At 39.9% G+C, this 15,742-nt stretch overlaps 1 protein-coding gene across 5 annotated transcripts in view; it reads right to left on the bottom strand.

The window, feature by feature from the left end:
* The window catches only part of KLF12 (KLF transcription factor 12), a 262,186-nt gene that overhangs the window by 131,519 nt on the left and 114,925 nt on the right, over positions 1-15,742 (bottom strand). The window lies entirely within an intron of this gene.

Below are 15,742 nucleotides of genomic sequence, written 5' to 3'. Positions count from 1 at the left end.
CAAGAAAGTGGAGAGTTCCAAGTCTGAAAATTAGGTTTCTCATAATTAACCATGACATTTTGACTGCTTCTCTAAAATTAATCAGGACATAATTGAAAACGTTACCAAGTAAAACCATACTCTACATTGTCAATAACTTTTAAACAGAAAATCAATCAGAATAGTTTTCCCTAGTGTCTTGAATTGTAACACTTCCTTAAATTTTTGCAACAAATATTTGATGAGGGACTTTTAAAGACAATCATTAAGACCACTGTCCAGTGAAATACAGGGAACATCTTAATCAGAAAGTGATATAATATGAAAAAAGAATTATGAAAAGAATGCCAGCAAATACTAAATTAAGGCTGCTGCTGCATATCTACTCTGAATTGTATCTGATACTGAAGAGGTTGTTAGTGGAGTTTCTCTATTAAGGAAAACCATAACATTGTTTACTATTAAAAAATATGTGCACATAAGTAGAGAGTAATTTCTGATACTTTATAATTCTGTCAAATTAAAAGAAAAAGGTTTTTACCAGATTGCCCAGAGTGTGAGCAGTGATTTAGGATCTATTTTTGAAATGCTGACTTAAGTAAAGTTCACAAAAATCCTCTCATAGACCCTACAAAAACTGTGATTTTTTTGCCCAGAATTAACAAAGTTCAACCAACAATTTAAAACTTCCATTTTCAGAAGGACAGAATACCCTTCGTTCTTCCTTACATCTTTTTTTTTCAATCTGTATGTTGTTTTTGATCTTATCCCCACAAAAAAAAAATCTCTCCTTCTCTACGCAGAAGGATGTAGTTTTAGGCTGACTAACCATAAAGCTAAAAATATCTGAAAACAGACCAGCAGGAGGAAAATCTTAACATAATGAGAAGTGGGCTAGCTAATAACAATACCAGACAGGCAGCGCCACAGATAAGGAATTAAATCATCGCCATGTTCTTTCTGAGAGCAGCATTTATGCTGCAGTGTGATACCGCAGGGAATGTAGGCTACCACGACCCAGCTGGGACAAGGAGCAGTGATCCCACCTGCTTCAGGCCCTCATGCCCCATCCTGCATCTCCCCCTCATGCTGGCACAGAAGATCCACCAGGGAATTGCAGAGCTAAACATAACCCTCCTCCTCCCCTCAAAATGGCAACGTGTGTTTTTAACATCCATCAGTTCTTCAGTCCAAGGCCCTAGAAACCCTCCTGCTGTTGCGTGGGAAGGAGGTGCTTGGGGTCAGTAGCGTGAGGCTGAAAGACAAGGGGGAGAAGATGCTCTGCACTGGCAGCAGATCTTCCTCACGCCCCATGATGGTGACAGGGAAAGGACAGCCATCTCACGACACCTGCAACTGCAACCCTATGCATTGTCCCACTGCTGGTAAAATATTTTGTGTGTGCTTGAAGTACACGATCGTGTGCCACCACTTGTGCACAACTCTCCATTCATTCAGTGTTCATGATAAATGGCAATCAGTGAAGGAGATAATGGTTCTTATTTATTATTCCACTATCACGCAGGGCTGCTAGATGCTCTGCCTTATTTGGAAGATGCCATTCAGTCACTTCACACAATATTAAAGCTCTCTCATTCATTCCCTGGAAAACGCAATCAGAGTTCAAGCTTGGCTGAATTTCCCGTGGCTATCTAGACTTACCGGTCGAGCCCCAGTGCTGAAGGAAGCAGATATCCTGCAGCACGGAGACAGCAGGGACACCACTGACTCTGGGACTTCGTGAGCTCCATTTCTATGCCCAGCGGGGCACAGAGGATCTGTACTATTTCTCCTTCCAGCCCTAATCTCTAGATAGCCTCCCTCCTCTGGCAGTGCCCCAGAAGTGAGGCTCCATAGAGGCGGGGAAAGAAAAAAAAAAACTGAACAAAGCAAATTCAAAGTTAGCATTACCGATTAAAATAGATTCTGCAATAATGCCTGTGATAAATGGTGTGGGAGAAAAGGGAGATATACACTAAACATCCTCCACATTTCATAAGCTGAAGACGTTGAAGACAGACAACTGAGTAAGAGTGGAAAGTCGATCAGAAAATTTAATTTAAGCTGCATTACAGACGAGTGATGTCTGATGAACAGCAGACACAATGAGCAGATCAGAAAAAGGAATATTATTTTTCAATTAAAAAAAGAAAAACAAAAATCTCTGCACACTTAACTTCAATTCAGCTCATTAGGATCAATGAGATAATGACAAACAATCTAGCAGCATTTAGCTGTACAGTAAATGATCTCTGGTAGCATTACTAGCTTAACAAAAAGTGTATTTGCCAAGAATAAAGCACCTATTTAAAGAAACAATCCATATTCCCACTAGCACATTCCATATATAAAATATAAGTGACTTGTGATATTTTTTAATTTCAAATTACACATAGAAAGGAATTTTAAAAACATTATACTTTCCATTTAATCAAACCCTGAACCAATGAAAAAGTGGAAGTAGATAACCAAAGCAAAAATTGCATTAACAGAATGCCATTTTCTAGGCAAGAGAGTTTCACATTCAACAGCCTAGCACTGAAAAAGAACTTGCCACTTGACATACAGTATTGTGTAACTGAGAAGACTGATGGCAATTAAATCAAGAGATTGCCACAAAAGGTCATGTTATTTAATATGCTATATTCTTGAGCCTTTAAAGAACACTTAACATATGGCACTTCCATTTTTTGAATCAAATTTCATACAATTTTCTTATATTCCTCATATCATATCTCTGTCTACAAGGAGTTGCAGAAGTATCCTGCAATTCTGTGACAAGGCAATAACACATAATGCATGTGAGAAAACTAACCCTTACTATACATTCACAGTGGGAACCTATACACTGGCCACATATGTAAATGTGGCTGTTCTGGTACCCATTCTGGAGTAAAGGGTTATATTACAGCAGTTCTATTTAGAAACAAGAGTGCTTTAAAGCAAGATGCCGGGTTACAGGGTAAAATGTGTAACACATTCTTTTAAACATCAAATAGAAGAAAGACATGGGAGAAGGGGTAAGAACCTTCCTATCTCTCAAGAATGAACCTCAGTTACACTGAGAACTTTAAGTTGTCTTCATATTCTGGGCAGGGAGTTGGGTTCTTTTAGGCAACATTTTTGTTTCAAGCTAACCACAACTTAAAGCATGGATACTCACTGTAAATATATAATGCACGATAACATTAACGTCTGAAGAGACCTTGATGCTACTGAGAACAGCTGTCTGAGAATATCAGCTCAACTACGTTAGGACATGTTACAACATTACAAATTAGCATGGAGGAACAAAACAGAAAACACTGCTATATGACTGAATAAATCCAACATGAACTATGTAGGTCTGGTTCTCTCTGTGGGACACCTCTAACCTCTGATACGTACCTGACCCCTAAGTCCAAGTTGGTCATCCATGCGCACATCCTACCTACTGGAGAGAAACTGAAACACCAGATGGTAATTTGTCTTGCCTATCTTAGAGGCATATGGTCATCATTAGTTCAGACTTTAATATTTAACTTTTAAAAACCTAACTTAGTGAAGAAGAATCCCACATCTGTTATTTTAAAAGTTACAGTAGAACTGAAAAAAATATGAAAGGCTGTAAGGATAATCTGAAAAACAAACAACTTCCATCTAAGGAGATATAAAGTATATAATACACTTTTGCTCGGAAAAAAGATGACTGAGGTCTTACGATAAAGGTCATAAAATCCTGATTGACATGTTAACTGTTTCTCACAGCATAAGAACAAGTGCAAACAGCAGACAATAGCTGTAAAATAAGTGAAAAGGAGTAGTTTTCCATGTAACATCTCCAGTTACTGAATTATTGCCATAGGTGTTCTGGAAATCAAAAGTGTGAGTTAAAAACAGATTAAACAAGTTCACAGGGAAAAGTTCATCTGTGGCTGTTAAATGCAACAGCCCAAATACAACAATGAACTTAAAAATGACCTAAAAACTGCTGACTGATAGAAGTTACAACCAGGGAAGAATCACACAACATATGCCAGCTGTTTTTATAATTTTCCCTTTCATCACCTGTTGGAGACCTCCTGATGGAGTGTGTGGCTAGAGGGGGCCTTTGGCTTGATTCACTACAGCAGTTACCTGCTAAATGAATCAGCTAACACCCATCCCATTCCACAGAGACAAATTTAGAACCATAAACTGCTTCAGTGCACAGGATGTTTCACCACATACCCATATACAAAGATTTTTCTTTTTTTGTTAAGTATAAATTTAGATATTCTAAGGACTGCATCACTCAAAATAATGCATCTGGTATTCAGTTAGATGCCATCTGGCATCTAACCAAAGCTTTCTCGCCATCATTTTTCAAATAATAAAATCATGCAAGGGATGGCTTGATAAAAGAAGTATGAAATGAAGTAGGTTCTTCCTTCCATACAAGTTTGTATTTTTCTCCATCACTGTGACAGCAACAGTCACATCACTGTGCCTCCACAGCTGAAGACAAGGGTTTTTCAGTGGCTTAGGATTCAACAGTTGTTACATGGCAGTAGTGAATTTGGAAGTTGCTTTTCCCCCATGTAACCATTTGCCCCACTGCTTACAAATAAAGCCATCTGATACCTGCTGTAGAAGTTATTCAGGCAACAGCATGTCAACAAAGCCTTGAAGAATCTTTATTCCGGGGCTGAAGTACTAAAAGACAAAAACTGTACTTGGATTTAAGAATGGTGGTGAAATTTGCAAGGTTGATGGCTAGACTTTGAGCATGTTTTTATTTTTTAGATTGAGGGAACATGACGCAGAGTCAGTACAACATAGCAAAGATGAGACTTCACAGTATTAGCTAATTTTTCTTACTAGGACCATGACGTTCATTCGAACATTACCAACCACAGCACACATCTCACAGCACTAAGAGCAGCAAAACTAATACCTGTATCTTGCAAAAAGCACTAACTTTGTGTTCCTATCAGGGTGCAATGAAAGCTGTTGTTTTCTGTCTATGAATTCTTTATTGACTTAAAGGCTGGTTAACCTAGATAAACTTTCTTCCATATGTTCTTCCTTGACAACCGAATTCAGATAAGGTTTTCCAGCTAAAACCGACCAGATTAAAACGTTCAGGGCATTCATGATGAGTGCCCTCCTTGGCCGAGCAGAGCCCAACCTCTTCCCTCCCCAACCCTGAGCTTAAGGGAAGCTTGAGTGATGAAAAGTCCTTTTACTTCCTCAAGGTCAGGCTTGAAGTGGTGGGTAACACTGAACTAAATGATTTACTTGGGAGGAGACACACTCAGAATTCAAAACTAGAGTGAATCTTAACTGAATTTGGACCATAATGAATACATTTTTCTGTATCTCATATGATGATGTTTTTCTTAGAAAGTTTAGACACTTTTTGCCTAGAGCAAATTGATAAGTGAATTTTATAAAATATCTGTATGAACATAGTAACGTGCTACAGATAAATAAAACAGTGAGAACAGGAAATGCATAATGGGAACAGTATTTTTATTCATAGTGAAGCTCATCCTGAAAACCCTGGACATTGGATTAAACAAATGCAAATGTTCAAAATCCAGTAAGTCTTTATGCAGTGTAAAACAATATCACTGGCCAATCAGTAACCACCTTATTCAAATTAATAACTGATTTTTAAAAGCTGATCTGATCAATTACCTCCTGCAATGAGCTGATGACCTTCAATTTTAAGCCATACCAATGACACCTAACTGGGCTCTAACTAACTTAATGCATCACAATTTTGTGGTTGGTGCATCATTTTCAGGTTACTAAACTTCTTACAAAGACAACCAGTGTCTCATTCAAGTTTCTTTCAAGTTCCTAAGATACATACTAAAATCATGTTAACACTGTAGTATTATTCATTAATAATGATATATATATATCCATATCAATCACTGTGGATCAAATGAAATTACATCATGGGTCATACCTAGTCCTCGAGCTATAAATTCTCCTGTTGTTCTTGCAACGGGAGACAGCAGTAACAGCTGATTCTCTACATTTGGAAGAGAGAGAATATATTTTCTGGAGTTTGATTTTTCTCCACCTCCATAAGGAGAAAGATCAGTTGTCACGTTTCTTCAGGGTAAACTTGCAAGTGATCTAATCAAGGACACAGTTGGTTTTTGTAATAGCAAACAAAAGGCAGGAGGAGAAACTATTCCTATTTACAGTCTCACTAACTCATAAATGAACATCCATAGAATATCAAGAAGAAGGAAATATGATGTAGATTAAGTTTCCCTCCTCAATTCTATCTTTGAAACTATGTGAAACAAAAGACTAGGAATGCCTTGGCTTCCTGAAATGTCCCGGGGTAATCAGTAGGGCGTCAAAATAAATAATGATACTCTCATACCATTGTTTTTGCTCAGTCATGCCAGGATGATCTTCCTGTTTCATGCGAGATAATGATGCAATAAATCTTAACAGATCTGTGCCACTGCACTCCTTTTTTTGCATGACATGTTCCAAGATTTCTCACATACTGATACATTGCTTTCATAAAGAAAGGCCTTGATCCTGCAAGTCCTTGTGCAGCTCGAAAGGTTGACGTACTCCATTCCTGGCATCAGAGGAAGCTACACAAAGGCACCATTAAAGATAAGCATTAGAAGTAGTTCTTCACAGTGTCTGCAAACTGCCTTTCCTTTGCATGCGCAGTCCCTCATACTCAGAGAAGCTTTAAAAAAGCAGCAGCAGATTCTGTCATAAAACCAAGGTTGCACAGAAAGCTCTGTATCATCATAACAAGGGCAGCCTGGGCAGTAGCATGGTTCTGTTATTTCACCTAATGTAACTTAGCAGTCCTCTGCTAGAGTCAATGAAACCTTGTTCTTCCATTCAGCAACTGCAAACTGCACGATGAAGCCGAAAGCACGCGTTTCATCTACACGGCATGACTAAACGTGACCCATCAGACAGGGTAAGACTGAGCCAACCCAACAGCTTTATTGCCACTGAGAGCTTACCACCACTCTTCCCCTGCCCTGCACACCTCTTCTGCTTTCAGTCCACTCTGGCATTCGTCTGGTCCCTCAGAAAGCCAGAATTATTTGTCATTTTTTCCCCAGGCTACTTTTATACCAGAGTGGCAATCTGACCTACCTTGCCAGTGGGATCACACAAATGCCACTGACAGTTTGGAGATGACAGTCAAAGAGGCAGGGAAGGGAGAGGGAAAAAGAAATGAAATAATAGGACAGCCTCTTCCAAGCCACAGTGCTCCATGTCTGACCCAGCTTCCACTAAAATTAATGGTAAGACCATTACTATGAGGAGCATTAAATCTTATAAAGATTGGTGAGTACCCATGTTGCCCTTTCTCCAGCATAAGCCCGGAGAAGTCACTGAATGCTTTTATTCAGCCAGTTTGCTAAAGCAATGGCTTACGTTGACAGAAAAAGCAAAGATCATCACTTTAAACAACAGCTCAGGTGGAAGAACAATCTCATTAGCTGGTGCTGTAAGGTTGCTGCCTCTGCGCAAGAAGAGCAGAAAGAACAGGGAAGTCAGAAGAAAAAGCAGCAGAGATGCACAAAGCCCTTGCACCAGGGCAGCTGCGCAGTGGCATACGGCAGAGGTATCTGGCCAAGCTGGGGCCCAGAAGCAGGCTAGCTGCAGCGGCACAAAACTCAGCGGGGACTAGTTTATTCTGAAATATTCTCTCCTAATGCAGCTTGGCTGCTTTCAATACCAGAGCTGGGAGAATAAGTGCCTGAACTCTAAGACTGGGAGTATTGCCCTGAAAAAAGCTCACCATCTGAATGCTGCATTAAGGGCCCTGGAGCTAAAGCGATGGAACTGCCTTGCATTGCTAATTCCTCCTGCAATCCACGAACAAAAATCCAGGATTTCAGATAAAGCTTCACTGATTTTTTTTTTTTTCCCTTCAAGTCAGGAGGTTTTACAGAGCTACAGCCTAAATGCAAATAAGCATACGCCCAGCTCCCAGGACACTTGGCTAATCAGTATTTAGAAAAAAAAAGTTATAACAAATGTCAGTGTTGAAATTCTTCTCAGTGTTTCCACATTGTGTTAGAAGAGACAAGAAAGACAGGAAGCTAATATGCTGGTCAGTTGTTTAAAGGGAGGATTCAAAATGCTTATTAGGGAAAAAAAGACTTGATGTTCTTGTCCGACTTTCTCAGTTGCTCCCAGAAGAACGTGCGCACTGTTCACGTCAGTGTGTTTCTGTGGGTTTGGTACTGGCACCCAACACCATACCGTATACGAACACTTCCCAGGTTAACAGATGGGCACAGCAGGATGCGGTAAAGGACAGCAGAAAGCTCCTACAGAGATATTCCCAGTGCAGAAATTCATAAGAAGATAGTGACGGTTGATTAATAAAAATAAAGTAACCTTTTATTTCTTTTCCACAGGGTGTATTTTTTCTTAAAATTCCCACTCAGCAGTTATTCATTACCTATTTTTCTCCTGCTAGAGAACTTACTCTGTTGGCATGGCAACATTTTCCCACCCTGAAATTCTCTCCGTGAGCCCCCCTTCAGGTCCTGAAGACTGTGAATATCAGTGATCCCTTTTTACCCTTTCATGTCATTACTGGCTACACCCTGTTCCTTCGTACAGTGTTTAATTAAATTGCATCTGGTGTCCATGGGTGTACGCAGGCATCTCGTCTTCTGATGCACACATTCTGCAATGGAGTTAGGGACTAAGTTTAGGAAGCACAGGTTCAGTGTAAAGAGCTACACATAAACATACAGGGGAAGTGGTCAGCGTTCAGTTATTGATCTATTCCATGCATTCTTTGAGATGAAAAATTACTGTCTAGGAGAAAAATGCTTTTCCCCTTTAAAAATCAGGAAGGCAAGCCCACTACATGCATCATTTTTCAACAGAAAGTTATTTTAGCATAGTATGTACTCCAAAAAAAAGTGCATTTGCTGATGCAACTTGCACTCATCATTAACTGGTGGATAACAAGCAATAACTTGTATCTTTTTAGAGATTATATGGTTCTAGAAATCATTTGAATGGAATCAAGAAACATTAAAAAATCATGGTACAAAGCCAACAGTACACTTTTGACTCCTACACATTTCATGACATCCTCAACTTAATACTACGATTAAAAATTAGCCCATACTTTCTAAAATTCTCCTCCCCTTCACAAAAATCTCTTGTTGAAGATTTAAAAGAAATAGATTTAGTTTTAATAGCAGATTTAAAACAAATTCAAGGATAAACATCACATGTGACATGTACTACATTAGCCTGCCTTAAGAAGCCAGGAAACTTGATCTAGTTGATTTCTTCCAATTATTTAAAGACTTCTATACACTTTAGTAGCTCTCAAGATTATAATAGCACTTTTTATAGATTTAGGGTTCAGTCCCACATGATGTTCTGGCACCAAGTCAATGCCGTGATTATATAATAATACTCCCTCTGTTCGTAAATATTAAGCAGGTGCTTATGTTCTCTGCTGAACTGGACTTTGAATATTCAGTACCTTTCAAGAACAAGTCCACAGCCTGCCTCCACTGTGGACCAGATGTATTTCACACTCTGCCAATGTAACTTGGATTTACTTTCTTCTGAGCGGTCTATTTATTTTTAATTTAAGGTCTGCAGACAGGAACTTACCAATATCCATGCTTCAGAAGTTGAAAGTGCTTTTCCGTAACCCATTTAAACATACCAATTTTCTGGGTAAATCTCTCTTATTTTTCAGTCTTTGCTAATTATTTGATCATATTCCTTCAACAATAGGGTCCCAGTCTAGTCAGTGAAAGCAGGCAGAACTCAAGCAGTACTTCTAGGTAGGCTAGAAACACTTAGATAGTTTTAAACCAGGAGTAAATTAATGCTTATGGGGTCAATACTAGCAATATGCTTATTTATTTTATGCTTACAACTGTCTTAAAATTTTGTTTATCACATCAATATTCTAAATGGATCTTCAGAAAAAAAAATTAAGTGCACTACATGTTCCAAATAAGCCATTCAGACTAAATCCATTTAAGCAAACAAATGTGTACAGAAATGGAAGAAAACTAAACTCGAGTTTCAATGAGTCAAACTATGTACTGTTTTCCAGGAGCTAAGATAAGTAACACATATCTTACCATTCCAGATTTTTTTTAAGTCTATATTGCAAAAACAAGTATTATTTAGAAGCAAGGAAGAATTATCTTGGCTTCTGTTCTATTTCTATCTGCTGTTTTCAAGCTTCCTAGCTCAAAAATTAATAATACTTTCTTTGCCATGTTTACATGGCTTGTTTTAACTTGCAGATCATATGGAATAGTGGATGTTGCAGATTTAACAGTTTATACCTATGTGCTAAACTAGATATGTGAATCAACCTGATTTTAGAAAGAAAAATACTCAAAAAAAAATTTTTTTCCTCTAAGGAATCATCTCCGAGCTCTGATTTAGAAGATGGCCCCATGCATATCTGAATCAGCACAGCTCAAGGAATAGTTAACTGTAGACAATGAGCTTCTCAAACCATGTCATAAAAATTATAGTGCACAGCACTGCACTATATAGGGTTTTTTTAAATCCATAAGAGAAAATCTTAGTAATATTATTACTTTACTTGTTTTGATCCAACAATGTATAGAGATATCTGTACACAAGCTCTAAGTATGCTACTAAACATAAGGCTGTCACATGAAGTTACTAAACCACATTGTTCCATAATACACAGTAGTCACAGGAGAAAAAAAATTCTTTGCATTTGACTATGTTCTTAATGCCATGGCTTCTTTCTCTCCAGAAACAAATAGCTTTTACAATGGCCCCTAAAAATCCATCAGTCTGGACTATTGTGACAAATGTGAGAGTAAATCAAGGACCTATCATGGAGAACGCTCTCCCTGCCACCTCTGTATCATTACATCTTACGCTCTTACTCTAGTCTCAGTAGGCAGCAGGAGGTGCAAATTTAGGGTTTCACAGGTCAAAACTGACACCACATCCACCAGATATGCAGCTAAAAGAATAGTCACAACATGCAATACTAAAGATAAAATCTTTTCAAAGATAAAATCATGAGTGGCCCCCAGTCTGCAGACTGACAAACACTGGAGACAGTATCAAAAGTAGTACTGCTGTGAGGTGGCTTTACTCTTAGAGTTTCTGTAGGTACATGCTACTCTAAATGGTAACATATAGGAGAGAAGAACCTTTCATGCAATCCACTATGGTCATTCTTCAACTCTCATACAACCTTATACAGACTAAACCAAAATGGTCACTATTGCGTGGAGAAGGAAAAACAGGCTGGAGCTGTGGTAATCAATGGTAGCTTTGGCATAATGACCTTGAAGTAGTGGAGATCTGAGGAGAGTAGGGAAAGACAGTAACAGAGACAACAGTCCAGATCCTGTACTATAGGAGAGTGGATACTTTCAGGGAATTTGTATGCAGAATCCCATGATGGGCAGCTCTGAAGAGTCAGACTGGCAAACCTTTATAAACAGTATAATTGAAATGCGAGACTGGTCCATCCCAATACTTAAAGAAAGCAGGCAGATGTGTCAGGAGACCAGTATGGCTAACATGGAAGACATGAAGGATCTCTAGTGCAAAAAGGCAGTATGGTAGGAGGTGCAAGTAGGGACAGAGTACAAAGGATGAACATAGAAACCCTGTCCAGGCAGGCAGGGATGGGGTTGGGAAAGCCGGAGCTCAGCTGGAGTTCAGGCTTGCGGGGGTGTCAAAGGCAACAAGAACTACCACTACATCAGTAGTAAAGAGTTGGGCAAGAAAAATATGTACTAAAGGCTGAATAGGGTCTGAGATTTAGTGACAGCAAACACTGAAGAGGCTGAGGCACTCAATGTCTTCTGTACTGCAGCCTCCACCAGCAAGGGCTTCTCCCATGCCTCTGTGCTTAGAGACAGGGTTCAAGGAGGAAAAGAGCCAGCACCTGTGGATGAGAATCCAGTCAGGGATTACTTGAGAGGACTCAAACCCAAGCAAGTGCACGGGATCCGTTGGGCTACGTCCATGGGTGCTGAGAGAGTTGGTCGATACCCTTTCAGCACCGTTCTCTATCGTATTTGAAAGGTCTTGGAGATTGTGGGAGATCCCTGATGACGAGAAGACAGTAGATGTCACACTCATCTTCACAAAAGTCTGAAAGGGCATTCTGGGGAACTACAGGCTGGTCAGCCTCCCTTCAGTCCTAGGAAAAATCATGGAGATGAGTCCTGAAGGAAGAAACTTCCATGCCCATGAAGTAGAGGTGTCTGGAAACAGTCAGCAGGGATTCACCACAAACAAATCATGCCTGTCTGACCTGATTGCTGTCTACAACAAAATGACATTATCATCTGGAGGGGTGTGCAACCAGAGGGCAAAAAGAAACAGTTTGATGATTGGGCTCAGAGGATTGTGATTAGTTAGTCATGCTCTGCCCTCAGGGCAGTAACAAGAGGAGTATTTCAAGGGTCTGTCCTGGGACCTGTCCTGTTCAACATCATTATCAGGAATGCAGTGCACTCCCACCATGTTTGCACGTAACATCAGATGGGAGGCCCAGTCAACACAACAAAGGGCAGGACAGCCACCCAGAAGGACCTTGACAGGCAGGAAGAAGGTGCTGACAGCAACTTCATGATATTCATTGAGGACAAATGCAAAGTCCTGCTCCCCAAAAAAGGAAAATCCCCTGGCAGCAATCCAGGCTGGGGAGCAGCTCTGCAGAAAAGACTTTGCATTTGTGGGGTCCACAAGCTGAACTTGAACTGGCAGCGCACCGTGGCATCAAAGACGACCAGGAGACGCAGGGAAACTAATCATCATGCTCCCATTACCTAGGAGGAACTCAGGAAGGACAGGGAACCAGGATCTTCACAGTGGTATAGGACAAGAGGATGAGAGACAGTGGATATAAGTTGAAATAAGAAAGTTTTTGACTGGATATAAAAATAAACTTTTCCCCTGTGAGGACAGTCAGACAGCAGAGCAGATTGCCTAGAGAGGTTGTGCAGTCTCTGTTCTTGGAGTTTTTCAAGACCCACTCAGATAAAGCCCTGAGCCATCTGATCTGACCTCACAAGCTTCCCCTGCTTTCAGCAGGAGGTTGGACTGGAAACCTCTTGAGAACCCTTCCAACCCTAGTTATCCAGTGATCCTATGAACTGTATACACATCATATTTATATTCAAACTATTCTCAGTTCATGTCATATGAATAAAATACGTTGTCACAAAACACTCGTATTATAAAATCAGTAATAAATTGTCTAGTAGGCCACAGGATATTATATAATTGCATTTGAATCATTTGATCTAGCTAACGGTACCCATTCCTATCTTTCCCTCACACAGTAAAAAGCTGTCCCCCTCACTAAGAATTCCCTGTTGTCCAATACAAAACAGAAGTTTCTGATCATGCTTTTACTGGAGTATACCTGTCTAATCACAAACAGCTGTACAGTATTAAAAGAGCAAAGCACAGAAATCCAGCAAAAGGGACTAGGAAGCACTTGGAGCCACTCAGGCACACAGTACTTGAGAACTGTCAAGTCGGACTATGACTAGGCTGCATCCCATCCATCTGGCAGAAAGCAATCAAAGAAAGTCATCAGACAGAAAGTGGCAAATGATGTGAAAGGGCATCTACAGAATTAAAAACATAACCCAGAGTCTGTAACATAACCCAGATCTGTAATGCAGACAGTAGAGGGTGATACTGCTGTCTTTCAAGGGCAAATTGGTGCAAATACTAGGAAATTCCCAGTAACTTTCACCAACAATATATACCCTGCAAATAGAATAACACATGAAGATCAAAGCTGAAGTCAGTGCCTCAGTATTAATACTGATATCTAGTGCATATTATGAAACTAAGAAACAGATACTGGACACAAGCCTACAAATGCTGTAACCATCTTAAGAGCTGGGACTGAGATGACAGTGACATGCATCTGCGCTGGCATTCCCTAAAGGAAGCCGAAAGCTTCCCAGGGTTTTCAGAAGAGGCAGGGCTGGTCGGAGTGATCCGACAATATTGTACCGTAGCGGTTGCCAGCCTTTTCAGTGAGGAAGCCTCACGTGAGAAGATCCGCCATCCTCCCTCAAGTGCATCGCTGGGCCCAGCTCACCTCCGCCTGCCACTTGCTGCCTGCCTACCTGAGAGTTGTGGCTCTTTTGCAGGACCAGGGTCCAGGGGCTGGCCGAAACACACATCAGGTGGCCCCCATGAAGCTGGCACAGGCCTCACTGTGCTCCTTTGCCAGGGCTCAGCGCTTCATCCCTAATGTGCTCATGTAACAGCCTCATGGGCTGAGAAGCATGGAGAATGACCTGAAAAAGCAGGAAAGGACCAAAGCCTTCTTTCCCTCTTCTTGTTTTTTTCTGTAATTCCTGTGATTTTCTGACACACTTAAGCGATGCAACCAAACAATAACATTTGTAAAAGAATGTCTGTTAAAGCAGATGTCCCTAAATAACAGTTTATTAAATACTCATCCTCCCAGCATGAAATAAAGGGGAAAAAAATCGAGAAAACAAGATCCTTAAAGTAATTTATGTCAGGGCTCATCTCCACAGAGAGAAATAAGGAAAAAAGCCAATAATGCTAAAAAATATATAGCTCCTTCAGTACTTCCCAGCAGGATATAGAGCAAGAGTAAAATATACATTAAAAAGACTATTTATAATGCAACCTCAAATATAAAAAAGCGTTAAAGAATATCAACAAACAAGCAAAAATGAGAAGTAATCTTGTCTCATAACAAATAATAATGATTAAAATAATTTTGGTAATAGCATAAGATAGTGGAGTTTGTATCATGCTGCTGAAACGCTCCATGATACTATAAATTATTAAATTAGATTGGCCTATGTTTATTTTTCTTAAGCTAGCTAGTATATAAAAATAATAATAATGTACACTTACAAGTACTTTTCACTTCAAGTATCTCAAGGTCCTTAAAGAAATAAAGTATAGCAATTATCCAAGTGAGAAACAGAAGTACAGAAGGATTTTGCTTCACACTGAGTCAATGCAAAGGGAAAGGACTACAGCCTAATCATTTTCTGCTTCCGTTCTGAACATACCAAGAGGTTCTGCTGGTCGAAATACAGACCATCATAAAGAAGTGATACTCTAATGAGCATTATAAAAAATACCTGTGAGTAAAACAAGGTAAAATGTAGTGATTTACCTTTTTCGATGTAAAATGATTAGAAGATTTTGTGATTCACAATTATTTCACTGAAATATTTCAGTGAAAATCATTCCCAATAAACAACTCTGAACGAGTAAAAAGTTACCATGCACCAGCAGATGTGCATTACCTGTCTCCATGCATAATCACACACAATGCTGGTAATTGTGAGGCAGTTCTAGGTGGCTTTCTTGTTAATAAAACAAGGATTACCTGTCTCACCTTTATTGGTTTCTTCTTATGAACACATGGACTATATTCTTTTGGAGCCTAATAAACCTCTTTTAAGATGTAGCCTGAATTTAACTTGAGATACCCTATTACTTGAGATACCATTTTACTCAGCACTGGTGAGGCCTCATCTCGAGTACTATGTCCAGTTCTGGGCTCCCCAGGACAAGAGAGACATGGAGCTATTGGAGAGAGTCCAGCGTAGGACTACGAAGATGATCAGAGGGCTGGAGCACCTGCCCTGTGAGGAACGGCTGCGAGAGCTGGGCCTGTTCAGCCTGGGGAAGAGAAGACTGAGGGGGGATCTGATCAATGTGTACAAGTACCTGAAGGGAGGGTGTCAAGGGGACGGGGACAAACTCTTTTCAG

This window comes from Rhea pennata, chromosome 1 (assembly GCF_028389875.1).
Source record: "Rhea pennata isolate bPtePen1 chromosome 1, bPtePen1.pri, whole genome shotgun sequence".
Lineage (NCBI taxonomy): Eukaryota > Metazoa > Chordata > Aves > Rheiformes > Rheidae > Rhea > Rhea pennata.
Note: the sequence above shows the minus strand (reverse complement) of the source record. Positions and strands in the feature narration are given on the sequence as shown.